We start from the raw sequence: 14,879 nt of genomic DNA, 5'->3' as shown, positions 1-14,879 counted from the left end.
TCACATCCAATTTCATAGATTACTGAAATATCCTTTGAGAATCTAACCGCTTTAAATATATTTGCGAACGGAAGTTCGTCCCACCGCGCAGTGTTCATTTATTCGATGTACCTCGACTTTCGAAGTTCTTCTTCGATTGACAAGATTTCGTTTTCGTGTGACGAATGACCAGCACTTCTAGATGCTATTAACTTTTTCAATCTCTCCACTAGACTGTTTGGATCATTCCAGTGAACTAATTCGATCTTCTTTCTTTGTTCATTTTTCCACTTGGCTACTTTTGATCCTCTTCCTGTACGTTTGTATTTGTGTACACTTACAAATTTTGGTGTGCTCCTTCCTTTTTTCACTTTTGCATCTTCTACTAATGGCTTGATAATTTTTTGAAATTTGAGCGATTTCGTGCCTCTCATTGGCTTGCCTGCGTCATACTGTTTCCTGTGCACGTTAGTGTAATTTAATATATGACTGTAAGCTGACAGATCCTTATCATCATACAACTGTGCGTCCGGATCTTTCTGAAATATTAATTCAAGGAGACCTTCAGTTAAAGGATAGTTAAAATTGTCAATTATAAGATTGTTATCGCGAAACAGTACTTTTTTTCTCCCTAAATAGTGTTTTCCATGAACTACTCGAACCCCGAATATTCTATCAACTTTGTGTCTCAATTGTGGGTTAAGATAATTTTGCAGGAGAGTTGTAACCTTTCTGTCCAGAGTTTCTTCTTCTTCTTCTTCTTCTTCTTCCGATTCTTCTTCTGCCTCATCACTTATATAACTATTTAATTTTCGATTTTTCTTTGCAACTAATCCATTCGAGTTAACTGTAAGCTGCTGTAGTTTATTTAATGGTGCAGTTATTGGTTTAAATGTTTCTTCTAACTTTAGTTGGTTTAAAGCCATATCTGCTTTAAGAGAGTTATATTTTTTTTTACATCTTTTCTTAATTTTGCTAGTCTATCCTTTACACGACTTTTTTCCACTATGTTCGCCTGCATTTTTTAAACTGAAGCGTAACGTCTATTGTTTTACTCATATATAGTATATTCAAAGAGTATATGGAGCGGAAGATCGTTAGTATTCCATTGTTCTGGGTCTTTTAGGCGGAATTGAATTTCATCACCTTCCTTTACAGCAATTGGTGTACCTACTTCTAATTCGATTGGATTGTTCACGTGATTAATCATCGCATATACCAGAGAACCACGTGTACTTGTTAACGGTGTAAGTGTACCCGTGTAGGGAAGCTTATACATAAGACGACAGTTTTGTAGCATATATATTGGTGACTGATTTGACGGTAGACTGTTAATTTGAAAAAGAGCTTTTCTTGGTTTTTTGTGCAGTTCCTTTTTCATCACTTCAAACTCTTCTTTTGCAGTTGCAAACGTTTCTAAATACTGTTTGTTAACAACATCTTGCTCGTGGATAGGTGAATCAACATTTGTAATTCGTTTGTTCTTCATATTTAATTCTCCGTTAGATTCTACTGGTAGAGAATTTTTCTGAAGTTTAGATACGACAAGTTTTAACTCGTCAACTTCTCTCCGTGCAGCTGCATACTGTTCTACAAAGACTTTATTTGCAACATCTTTCTCATTTAACGGATTATGTACGTTAGTAATTCGCTTATTTTCCATACTCAAAGTACCACCCCCATCAACGTTTAGTTTCTGTTGATTGCTTATTTCATTCTTCAGTTTTTCGAGTTCTTCACGCGCTGCTGAATGTTTTTCCAGGTATGCTTTATTAATCGCATCCGTCGAATGAATAGGTTTGTCGATGTTTGTTACTCGTTTATTTTGCATATCTATCGATCCATCGTCATTCACTTGTAGTAGTCTACCTTTTGTATGCTTTTCTAAAAATAAAAGCGAAATTGCATCTTGTTCCTCTTCAGGATCTGCCACACCCGATATTCTCTTGTTGTTCATGTTGAGGATATTGTCAGTTACAGGAAGGTGATCATCCACAATATCACGTAAAAGAGAATCAACATATTCTATGCGTGCAGAAACGTCGTTAACTCGTTTCTCTAAATTTCTCTGCACATGGTTAGTGTGCGTACGCATTGTGTCAAGCGAAACTGCTTCGTTTCCATTCATCGCTGGAGCTATTCCTTTCAGCCTTTTGTTCTTAAAATCAACTGCATCCTCTTCTAGTTCACATATGTCATGTATTTCATTTTTAAGATCTAAAATGTCACGTTGTATTTCTTCTTTATTAATACTGTCCTTAACGGTTTTTAACACATAATTTTTATTACAAGCATCCTCCATGTTTATAGGATTGCCGACGTTCTTTAAACGTTTACCATGAATACTTAAGTTTCCGTCAGATGTTGATGTTACGTAATTTGTATTAACCATCATTTTTTCATCTACATATGATTTAGTAGCAATATCATGACGTGATGATGGTCGCGTTACATACACGTTACTGGTTCTGTTGTTTGATGCCATCGTGATGTTCTTTCTCTACCCAACAATTCGAAAATGAGTTCGTTAATGTATACACTCTCGTATTTATATCACATAAAATATATCGAATCCATTTCGATATCGACCTTTGCTTATTTCGCTATCCTTATCGATAACGAGAAAGCTGAATTTCGACTGTGACCAACAACGATAACATAAATCAGTGAACTGGTTGTAACTCATATCGGTGTTCACGTGATCGTCGTAGACATGCCGAAGATTTCTTGCATCTTGTTTAAACAGAATAATGAAATTAGCGTTGTCTCTAATAAGTTGTTTGGGAATGCAGGAATAGGTCTGACATAAGTAAAAAAACATCCACGATATGGTGTCGACCTCTACTAAAGTAGTCTTTCATGTGCTGCTGTTTGTCGCTTGCTACATCGTCAAAAATAAACACGGAATTTCTTTGAGCTTTTTCTGGCGGTATTACTTGCTCACGATCAGAGTAAAACTCGCATTTTATTTCTTTAATAGATTTTAAAAGCTTCTCTAGCTCAATATATTTCTTCTGCGACAATGATTTTGAGTAAACATACACATTCTCAAAACGTAACCCGTTCGGTTGCAATAACAAATTAATCATTACATTAGTCTTCCCTGCATTCGATGGTCCGCATATGAGACAGCGTATTGTGTCCGGCAACAGTTTACTATGTTTATTTTTCTTTCCTACTGAACGTTTTGTGTCGTTCAGATTTGCAACAGGTAAAGATATCGATTGTTTTATTGTCTTCACCATCACTTTCTTTTGATGATGATAATTTTCAACGATCGAGTGCACAGTGGATTTCTTTTTTCTCAAAGTTATTGTTGATTACTAAATAAACACGAACTTTTTTTTACCTTCTGTTTTACTTATCTAGTTCCAAAATGGTTCGTGCATCACACTACACGTAGTATTAAGAAGTGCTGGAAGAGCTGTCCTGTTATAGTGATCTAATACTATGTTGCCAACTTCACAACCTCTCATATACCGACAAGAAGGCGAAAATTTTCTATGTTCTGTTAACGGATCATCATCTTTATCCCACGAAAATAATTCGATTCCGCAAAAAATACATTTAACTGCGTCTAGGTATCCCGTGAAGTAAAATCCAGCTTTAGCTAAACTTAAGGGGTCTATCCACGGTACACGCCATCTAGCGAAAGTCCTTATCCGATCTACCTCAGATTTTAAATTTAACGGACGAGGAATGTACGCCATGTCGCTGTAAAATGAGGAGAGCAGAAAAATATCTCTCTTATATAGATATATATATATATATATATATATATATATATATATATATATATATATATATCTTTCTACCTTTCAGAAAAAAAAAGAAAAAAAAATAAACTTACATACATTTTTAGTACTCAACAGTTGCACATCGTGTAAAAATGTAATTCGTATATAACAACACACTTGATAGCAGGAGCTCTTATTTGAGTATGCTGCGTCGAAGACGCAACGTTGTAGCAGCTCCATGTAAACGAGTAGGGAAAGGAGGAATAATAGGCAAAGTTCTTAATAAAGCTATAGATAATTTACCAGTAGAAGTGCACATACCAGGTTATGAATTCTGTGGACCTGGGACAAAGTTAGAAAAACGACTTAAGCGTGGGGATCAAGGAATAAATCCATTAGATAAGGCATGTAAAGAACACGATATCGCTTACGCTACATACAAAGACCAGAACAGAAGGAAAGAAGCAGATGAAATCTTAGCCTCTAAGGCTTGGTCTCGTGTAAACTCTCAGGACGCATCATTAGGAGAAAGAGCAGCTGCACTAGCAGTTACGGGTATTATGAAAGCGAAAACTAAAGTAGGTGGTGGTAGACGAAGAAGAAAATCAAAACATCGAAGAGAACGAGTAAAACCAAAAAAAGACAACATGCTGTAAAAAAAAAAAGAAAGGTGGTTTTCTTCCACTCCTTCCGATATTTGCAGCCTTGTCGGGCTTGGGCGGTCTAGCAAGTGGAGCTGCGGGCATAGCATCGGCTGTAAACAAGGCGAAAGCTGCACAGGAAGAATTAAAAGAAATGAAGCGCCACAATCGAATGCTAGAAGCGATGCGTGGGAAAGGGCTTTCTACTCGAAACAAAGGAAAGGGCATTTACTTAAATCCTCCAGCATACAAAAGATAATGGAAGGTCTGCCGAATAGAGCATTAACTAACATAGATCTGTATCGTTATGCATATCGTTTAAAAATTCCCTACTTCAGAGCTGTGTTTATGCGAGATACGTTACCGAAAATTTCTCGTAAAAATGAGAGTTGTATTTTGAATTTAGATCCGATAAGTAAATCTGGTTCGCACTGGGTTGCGTTCAGTAAACGAGGTGCGTATGTCTACTACTTCGATAGTTTTGGTAATTTACGTCCCCCTAAAGAGGTATTAGAATATTTAAGAAACTGTTACATTCGATATAATTTTCATTCTTATCAAACTTTTAATTCATCAATTTGTGGTCATCTGTGTTTACTATTTTTATACTGTATAAATAAAGCAAGACCTTAGTATTTGTGTTCAGTGTGCACGATGCCGTATGAAAGACGGATTACACTCGAGGGTAGAGGCTCGAAGATTGATGTAGTATTAGAAACTCCGATTTATTTGAATAGAGCTTCTTTCTATGAAATAGGTCTTGCCGCACTATTTACATCTAATAGTATTCGAAATGTCACTAGTAAAAATAATAAGTTTGCTATATATTTGAATGGTAAAAAAATTCTTTTGAGTGTAGCAGAAGGCATTTATGAATTCGAAGATCTTGTTGCAAAAATAGAAAGTTTGCTAACTATTAAAAATGTGAAACTATTTCTGCGGGAGTACACTCCAAAACTTAGTTTTTTTATCTCGACTACTAACAACAAACCTACTATGCATTCTCCGTTTGACATTGATTTCAATGTACCGAACAGTGTTGGCACTAGCTTAGGTTATCTGTTAAATGTATATGAGAAATATGCTAACCATGAATCACAGCTGAATGAAATAGGTAACGTAATCGTTAATAGCACAAATAACCAGATTGGTATTAAAATGAAGGGAGACAAAACAACTGTACTCACATTACCGGAAGGTAGTTACACTTTTTCGGAAATAGGAGCTCTAGTTCAAGAAGCAATAATTAACAACTTTCCTATTCTCGAAGAGGAGAATGACCCTCTAGATGGAGATAGTAAACTTATTACTATTACTTACGAAAAGACCTATCTTCGCTGTAAAATGTCCTCCAACCTAGACGTAGACTTTGATGTTTCCGATTCAATTGCTGATTTGTTAGGATTTTCACGCCGAAAATATGATGCTAATAAATTACATATTTCAGGAGAGATTATTAAAATTAATAACGTGAACTCGATTCGTGTATGTTGTAATCTCGTGTTAGGTTCCGGTTCCTACCTCAACGGTAAACAAACACATTCGTTATACAATTTTAAACCGCTTGTTCCAGCAGGCTATCCTATCGTAGTTCAACCGTCAACTATAAGCTTCTTACCGGTAAACACTAGTGTTATTCAACATATATCCGTTGTACTCGAAGATCAGTTCGAAAACCCAATCGACTTACAAAATGAGGATGTAACAGTAGAGTTAATTATTCGTCCAGTAAAAATACAGTAATCATATATAACATAAAGCGTACACTTATGTACTATCATTCGAGTAAGGAACAGTTGAACAACAACATCATGGTAGTAATTTACAACAACCAGTCAAAAAACCGAGGATTAAAAGAGGAAGCAGCTAGAGTAGTAAAATATAGAGTAAAGCTAAAAAAACAATCTCATCGTGTACGCGACAAGAAAAAATTAACCACAAACAATAAAGACTTTTTACAATCGCTAGGCTACCGACTACTATAAGTTCTATTTCTCCTACAGAAACAACTTTACTCTCTTTTCGTGTGCGTAATCAAGGTAACATCACTCTCTTTTTGTGTGAATTCACTTTACAATGCTACCGACTACCCCCCTAGGATAAAGCATATAAATTCTAATTCTCTACCAAAAACTACTTTAGTCTCTTTTTGTGTACAATCACGCTAACATCAAGGAGAAATATGTTCAACGTAACGGACAAAGTTATATTTGACAACAGAGTTGCTAGGCGGGAAGTAAGGAGCTATCATCCATATGCTGGCACGAAATATGAAAACAACGATGAAATTCGAGTTCCTGTACACAACCAAGAACATATATTTTTACCCTCTGAAGCTGATGTTCACATCGAAGGTGAAATAGTTAGATCAAGCGCAGATAATACACCATCAGCTACAGCCGTTCCCGATCAAAACTTTGCAGCAAATCTCTTCGATGAAATGCGTATTGAATTGAATGGGAAAGAGATTGAAAGAACACGACGTGTAGGCACAACTAGTGCTATAAAAACTTTCGCCTCTTATTCTAAAAATGAAATGTTAGCGCTGCAAAATGCAGGCTATTTTCTATCAATTTCTACACCACCAAACGAAGCTAATATTGCCCACGCAACTACAAAGCTGTTCCACGCAATTATCCCACTGAGTCTTCTTTGTGGATTATTTGAAGACTACAGGAAACCATTCATAAACTGTAAACTTGAATTTATCTTTATTCGTTCTAGAGATGACAAATGTGCACTGTTTTCAGCCAACGCGGAAGATACAGCTAAGGTCAAAGTACGAAAAATGTATATAAAGCTACCAACTCTAATACTGTCCGACGAGGAAGAAGTTAAACGCATAAAGTTAATCCAAAAAAATCCTTCTATTCCTGTAGCATTTCGATCGTGGAGTTATCACGAGTTACCTACTATTCCAAATTCAACGAAAATTAATTGGACTGTTATGACTACGTCACAAATAGAAAAACCGAGAGTTTTTATGCTTGCTTTCCAAACCGATCGTAAGAAAATTAATGTTTCTTCTTCTCTGTTCGATCACTGTAATATTCGATCCGTTGGCGTATTCTTAAATTCAAACTTTTATCCCTATGAAAAGGCTGTAGCTAATTTTAACAATGGTGACTACAGTGAATTGTATGATATGTTCATCAAGTTTCGTAATGCGTACTATCAGCTTGATGATAATCGTTCCGAACCGAACATATCACGAAGTGAATTTCACTCGCATTGTCCTATTGTTGTTGTTAATTGCATGGAACAGGTTGAATCGATAAAATCTTCTTCTGTAGATGTTCGCGTTGAAATTGAAACGAACGAACCTATTCCAGCCAACACTACTCTGCATTGCATTATTATTCATGATCGCATAATAAATTATAAACCACTAACGAATGAAGTATTTTTCTTCCAATAATCTTGCGCGAGTTTTTCTTCCTTTTTTTCCTTGCTAATAGTGTATATAAACGAGAGAGTGAAGATTCTCTGCTTCAGTTCTTCGATATCAAGCACACCATGAGTGCAAAACCCAGAGGAGTGATAGTTGACATTCAGAGGTTACCTACTGGAGGTTACGAGATAGCCTGTTGTAATATAGATTCGTCTACAAATGTGTTATCTACTGCTCTATTAGGTATGAGTGTACCTAATTTAGATTTCACGCTTACGTCGTTTTTCAATCTTCTCAGTGAACAACAATACCAATATCTGGTTGTGTGCAACTGTGTTAATGAGTTACGTCTATTAGCACTGCAAGAGTATCCTCGTACATGCATAATTGACTTGAACACTATAGAAGGTGTACCTGATTTAAGAACAATGCGTAACGAGTGTTTCCCTGTTGACTGTCCGCGCCATTTACCACATGTTGCAAGACATTCAGGCAGCTGTGCTATGTTCAACGTTCACGCAGTTCATAGTTGGCTAAAATCGACAGATGGTGTGATGAGAATAGTGTGTTCAGTGATAAACAAATTTAAGAAAGAAGGTGTGAGCAGATTCAATAAATTTGAGTGGGCTTTCTTCCCTGAAAACATATTATCTATTTACGAACAACATCAGTTAAGTGCGCTCTGGCAGTATCTACCAGATCATCTGAAGGCGAACTTACACCAGGCTTGTCAGGATTCAGGAGCTAACAACAACGACATCGTCCGAGCTTGATATCAGCTACTAATACATCAATTATTAAGGTGAAAAAAAAATATAGATATAATACCATCCTTTTTTCCTTGGTTTTTTTTTTTTCGGTTTTATTCTGCTTCTAACTAATTTATTTATTTTTTCTCCTCTGCAGGTGTCTCCTCATAGTGGGATCAACAACAACAACAACAACAACGACGTCTGAGCTTGATATTAGTTACTATTTCATCAATTATTAAGGTAAAGAAAAAAAATAGTTTCCTTTTTTTTTCTTGCTTGCTTTTTCTGTTTTATGCTGCTATCAACTAATTTTTCTTTCTTTTTTTCTCCCTCTGCAGGACTCTCCTCTGGTGGCGGTAGAAGATTCAGTCTCTGCAGATCTCTCCTCGTGGTTGCAGTTACAAATTCAATCAGAAGTTTATATTTTGAAAAACCTCTGTAGTTTCCTATTCAATAAACTTGATTGTAAAAAAGAAATATGTTCTCTTTTTTTTCATTCTCCTACTCCTACTTTAGTTAAGAGTACAAGGAATAAAAGGAGAGGCTGCGCAGGATAGTTTGAAAGAAAATCAAACTTTTTGATCATCTAGTGTAGAGTTTTTATTTTTTTCGAAAAAGAAAAAAGATTAAATAAAGGTTTACAATGCACTTTAATATATAAATGATAGAAAATTAACTTACAGTACAATACTAGTTAGTACAATAGTATACAATGTACTTAAACAGCGAGTGTAATTCTATAAGATTCCTTTTTTTTCATAATTAAATAAATATAATAGTATGCAATGTACTTTAAAAGTATAAATACAGTACAATACATTGAATAAAAGAAACAGCGAGTGAAATGTTTATCTAGTTTGAAATTCTATAAGCTTACATTTTTTTTCATTAATTACAGAATGAAACAAAAGTTTCTCTAAAATAAAAAATGATTAAAGTAATCATAGGAGCTTCTCCTCTTATTACTTAATATTCACCTTCAGAGAAAATTACATTATTTTACATACAGAGGGGTAAACTGATGACAAAGTGGAGGAGGTGTTCACAAAAAAAGCAAACCTACTTTGCAAGATAGCTATACATTAGTTATACTTCTTTTCTCTGCAAGACTGTAATGTCCAAATGGTAATGTATTAATTTTGTTATCTGTGATGTACCTTTTGTCATCATTAGCTGTGAGTGCTAGTTTGTATTGACGAACCGTGAACACAGAATGAGAATTGGAAGTAATGCACACTTGTAGTTTGGTCACTTGTTCACCTTCATACAGACAACGTCTATACTGATCAATTGTAAGGTGATCGACAACATTTTTTTTGACACCCTTAGCTTTACATGTAGGTTTCTCTTTTTCACACAACTTAATAGCATACATCTTTGGTCTCAAACCTACAAATTCTTCAACAATACTTCCACCGTTTTCATCCTTCATCAAACCTATTTCACCTGAATTTTTTCTTTCAATTTGGAAAGGATTATTTTCATCATAATTTCCTGTATCAAACAAAACTGAATTTTCCTTCATAAACTCATATATATCAAATGAAAAATTGTATATTAAACTGTCAGTGTCAGTGTAGAGTAGTTGTGAGTTTGATTCTGTGTTTCTCAAAATAACGTTGTAGTGAAAATCGTTCATTTTCATTTTTGACAAATCTAAAATTGTAGCACCGAGGTAAACCGGTTGATTGTGATGAATTTGAAGTTTCTTCATTTCGATAACCATACACTGTTCGTCTACTATAATACGACGTTTGAAGTTTGCTCTTGAGATCAACGTACCAGCACCATAACGTCCCTTCCACTGTGTGACCCATCTGACGTCGCGCAGCTTCCTTACGTTCATTAATGAACGACCAAAAATTGCGTTATTCATTAATTTATAGAAACTTTTCTCGAACTCATTTTTTGCTAACTTTCGTTTCTCTGTGTTCAAATCAATGTAGCATTTTAACCATGCGCTCTGATTAAACTGAATCGCTCTGTAAATGTGAGCTACTTTCATACCTAATTCTACACACTGTTTTAATAGCCTATAATGAAGAACATACCGTTCCTTGTTGTAAAGAGTGCTCATTAGTTTCGTAGATTTTTCAGGACACAATGGATAATCGGCATGTTTATCATGAAGTTCTAGCGGGTAGATTAAATCAACTTCTACCATAAACCCAACATCTGCTTCATCTCCTACATTCATAATGTCTAAATTCTCAACGTTTTCGACCCATTGAAAGCCGCCCGTTGGAAGAAACTGTTGCATAGCGAATCCATACAAATTGTTCACGTCAAAGTACATTATGTATGATTCCGGTTTGGACTCATCGTATGTTAACATGTACTTGTTATTTGCTACTGCATGCCGCGTAACGCATTGCACATTACCACCGCGTATGGAGCGTTCGAAAAATTGCAGCATGTCGATATCCTGAAGTAATTCTAGCTGGACAGCTGTTATTTTCTTCATAGCACTCCATGCCATAGACGGGACCGTGTAGAAATGAGCGGCATCAATACCATATGTCTCTTTTCCACTCAATCTAAAGTTTTCAAATACATCGGCCAAGAGTAAAGTATCGATTTTCAAGTAAAGATCAGAATATTCACCCAACGATTTACAGTTAAACTTATTCCAAATAAGCTGAGCAAACGCGTAGTTTTCTTCCGAAACAGTTTCACCCTTTAAAGAGCTAAAGAATGAACTCCTTGACGGTAAACTAGTGTCGTCTAACACCTCCATACTAGTAACATATTCGTATGGAAATATCCCTTTCCGAGAAGCGAGTTTAAACTGTAAATCATCGGTGAAATACCGTCTCGTTACAAGCTTTGACTCGTCACTAAGTAATAGCGACATTTTGTCCAGCGAAAAAGGAATAAAGTTGTAAGTGTCTATAAATCTTAGTTCAACACACTGTCTTTGGTTATAACGTATAAAGTTTGAAAATCCTTTGTATCGTTCCATGTTCACTGCTAATAGTTTAATGTTCGTTCTGTGATTTGTCACAACATCCCCTCCCTTCCTATGCAGTTCTCTAATTATGAAATGACCATCATAGGCTGTCAAATTATGGAATGCTACCGGCAAGATAGAAATTTTACGATACTGTAAGTTACACAATTGATGTGCTGATCCCCTGTAAACACCCGTTAAATGACAATGATCGCGAACTTTAATTTCATTATCTGCAATTTCCTTCTCACATATGTGACATAATGTAGACGAAAGAAATTCATTTTCTTGCTCAACAGTTAATGCTAACATTGGTTTCGTATCAAAATAATAGGGCGCAAGCGTGTCCACCAAGTTATACATCTCATCTACGAACCATTTTACACAATCACTACCTCGATAGAGTTTGAAAGAGCACAAATCTCTGTCAAAACTACAGTGTAAATAATATGCTACGCTGTATGGCACATGTTCGTGAATTGGAGTTGAATGTGAGGTGTCATCACTTGGAAAACAAGTAGACACAGGTTTCAGTATGCATTCTGTGTCAGCATACACAATAAAAGGCACTGGCTCCTTAACCTTATACTCGGTAAAGTACACTAGCCGTTCGCTATCCGAAGGCATTATACTTTTGCCCACCGGAAATTGTATACAGTTATTAGTATGCAAAGCTAATTTTTCCTTATTAGAAAAGTAAGACAAACACCGTCTGCAAATATAAATTCTATTATGGTTCTTCGTAAGATATGAGCGCACAAGACGTGGAAGATTCTTAATCAAACAAAAGTGATACTTCTCACTGTCGCCAATCTGAAGCATTAGAAGATCTACGATCTTTTCACACGTTTTATGTGAAATGTACAATGGTACAAGAGTAAACTCTTTTTTGTCATCATTCCGTCCTATGCACACCCAGTTGTTCTCGTCATACTGCGCTCCGAATACATTCACGGAGATTTCGTTTTGATCTTCAAATTTTCTCATGTATCTCATTTCCATCGGGATTGGTATGTCTTTTAAATTTAAAATTGCATTATAATGTGGATAAGAAGAAATGCGATCTACATGATGTTTAGCTGGAACTAAGCCAGCAACTACACTCCACGCAAAGCAAGCATCTCGTGTGTTCCGCAGATTAATAACTGCTTTCTTGTTTCGAATTGCTGTAGGCAACGTTAGACTAGTTGGCGACTTGCCCACGTGAAAACCTACATTTTTATTAATGTTTATCCGCAATTCGCGAATTCGTAGCAGAGACCATCCCGAATCACGAGCCTCGAACTCTGATAATTTTTTCAGAATCGGTCTCGTTACATGTTCGTTGTACCATTCTCTTAAATTAGTACCTTCAGTAATTTCAGCGTTCCTTGAATGAAAATAATTGTTATCGATTTTATCGTGAAGGACATGTTGTGTGCAGAGAACGGTATTTACTTTTAATGCTTGTGTCTTGAGTGCTTCCTTCACGTATTTATTAAACCACACGTAAGATTTATCTAGGAACTCTTCGGGGAGTAAGAAATCATTGTTAACATTTACCACCGCTAGTGTGTACACTCTGCGCCGAAAAGCTTCCTCGATTTGTTTACACTGGAAAGCAGACAAATCTTCTATCTGAAAAGTTAGTCCATTAACAGCGCGAGCGTGAAAATAAATTTCTAACATCTGATTACGCATTTCCTCTAGCTCGTTAAGATTTTCAATCAGCTTGAACTGAACTTCTTCTCGCTCGTCGCTAGGTTCGAACCGATATGAAATTAGTATTGATCCATTTACCTCCCTCATAAACGCGCGAATGCGTTCAAACGCTCTATCAAAATGAGTTTGCATTCTACCCGCATCTTCATCTGTCTGTAAATTAATGTCTAGTTTCCTACGTTTGCTGCTCGAAGGATACTCCATGACTACAAAAAAAAATACGATTTGGTGCTAAATTTTTCAGCAATCTCAAGACAAGTCCAGCAGTTGCTGTAGCAACGACTTATCAAGAATGTACAATCCGTCATTACACAGTATAACCATCGAGCTAGGTCACTACCTTCTGCATCGCGTGAACAGTGTACAGCTTCGCTAGGAAACTCCTCCTGAAGCTTCCCTAGCAATGTATTACGGTAATAGGAAATGTTATTTGAATTTTGTGACGAAAAGGAAAATTCAATTTTATAAATTTCTTCGAATGTATTATAGCCAAGAAATAGTAGAAAATGTTCATTACTTGAAAGTTCACTCAAAAGAAATCGCACTACAGCAGCTGTCACTTCCTGCTGGCTTTCATAAGCTTTACTCAGGTTCGTCACATATACTGTATAATTAAAAAGAGAACCCCCTCTGTTCCATAGTTCAATACAATTAGCACTCACTTCTTGTTCTTGTTGTGCGCTCAGTTGTCCCGCTTCATCTTCAACAGGCTGTGAAGTAGCGACCACATCCTCCTCTCGATGTACTTGAAGACGACGACTCTGTATGCTTGGATATGCTTGATGTTCAGTTCCTGGTTTAATCTCAACTTTCTTCCACTTCATCATATTACCACCTCGGACCTGAAAAGAAACACCACATACTATTTTCAATTAACAAAACAATTATGCGAATACGGCGAAAAAAAAATTACATTAAGAACGAAAATACTCTCTGCATACTTACTTAGTTAAAATAGATGTCGTAACTGATGACATTCTACTGTAGGAAGCACACATGATGGTAGCCCCTCTCCATGCCTCTGTACATCATTTTCAAGTTGTTTTTTAAAGAATTTATTTCTTCTATTTCTTCTGCTGTAAGTTTTGAGAATTGCGCCGGCAGGAAAACACTCACAGTCTCCTCATCTTCCCCTTCTATATCAAAGATTATTTTCCTCCCAAATCTTGTTTCTACCGCTCTCAGCGCTTTAACCTTAAATGGATGGTTAAGTTGCAACTCACTTAACTTTCTATTATGAAATTGTGGTGCCTTGGCAATTTTGTTTAATTTCATTAACATATCCATTTTGTTAAAACTGCTATATCTTTTTTAAAATTAACAAACTAAATAAACTTACACTTACTGAAGAGGAAAGAAAAGTAGTAGTAGTAGAGAACTCTTCCCACTAGATGATAGTTTTCATGTTGTGCTCTGCTCCTTAAATACTCCCTGCCACCACCTTCACTCCTCACCAGTAGGCTGGACTTGTCACTAGTTCACCTTCACTCAAAATTACAACCTACAATAAACATCCTGTTCGTGACAGAGATAACCTTCAACAAGTTAGAAAGCGGATCTTGCCTAGTAACAGCTGCACTGTAGCACTCCTTAGTGTTTCCCCCTCAGCCCTCTAGTAAGAGAGGAGTGAGGGATCATTTTTTTTTTTTTTTTTTACATAAACTAACATCCTGTTCAGCTTTCACCAGCAAGTGACCTATTAAAGCAAATCCAGTTGCCACATAGTTA

This window comes from Anabrus simplex, chromosome 7, assembly GCF_040414725.1.
Source record: "Anabrus simplex isolate iqAnaSimp1 chromosome 7, ASM4041472v1, whole genome shotgun sequence".
NCBI classification, from domain to species: Eukaryota; Metazoa; Arthropoda; class Insecta; order Orthoptera; family Tettigoniidae; genus Anabrus; species Anabrus simplex.
This window is presented reverse-complemented; position numbering follows the sequence as displayed.